Below are 858 nucleotides of genomic sequence, written 5' to 3' on the forward strand. Positions count from 1 at the left end.
TCTCACACACACACACACAGTGGAGCAGAGGTTTTGTACTTTGTGGGTACCAGTGATGCAGTGGAGGATCCTGAACCCACATGAACTCAGTCTCACTCTGCTGTTGAGTGACCTACTGCTGGCTACAGATTACAGAGGACATCATAGCTGAATGACAGACAGACGTCGCCTCTAGCTCTAGAGCTCACATCTATCTATCTATCTATGTCAACCTGTCTGTTGCTGTATGCTTTCATGATTGCATGTTCCATTATTTGGCACAGTTGGACGGAAAAAAGGGTTCAACTCACCAACTTTGCTCTATTTACAGACAAAAACAACAATAAAATAACCAATTAGATCTCGATACAGCCGAATATACACTTCTTTTTACGCACAACGCCTGATTAAGCTTAATTGTTTCGAAAGTGCCATTAATTAATGCACCCTTAGATCTTTTTTTATATATTTCTAGGGCAGAAAATGAGAAGACTGAGAGGAAGGACAGATCATAAAGGCAACCTATAGCCCAACTACCTCTGGGCATTTATGGTTTGGCTGTCACCTACTTGGCACCTGCCTCTAAATAACCAGGTAACACCCATTATGTTAAAGGCTGATGGATACTAAAAACCCACAGGCCAAATTGAAGCCGCAGTGTTACTTTTACCACTGCCGGTGTTTACTGTAAGTTCACTGTATTTTACGGATCAGTGTGAAAAAAGGAAAAAAGGGTCCAATAACCTGTAAAGATCAGTGCGCGCTTCCTAACCGCGCCGAGATGAGAAAAGAGACCCCGAAGTATATTTATTACAGTGGGTTATGCAAATGTATGCGCTTTCTTTTAGTCTCTCTCTGCTTAGTGTGTGTGTGTGTGTG

This window comes from Morone saxatilis, unplaced genomic scaffold (genome assembly GCF_004916995.1).
Source record: "Morone saxatilis isolate NCDOM2014 unplaced genomic scaffold, NCSU_SB_2.0 Contig17, whole genome shotgun sequence".
Lineage (NCBI taxonomy): Eukaryota > Metazoa > Chordata > Actinopteri > Moronidae > Morone > Morone saxatilis.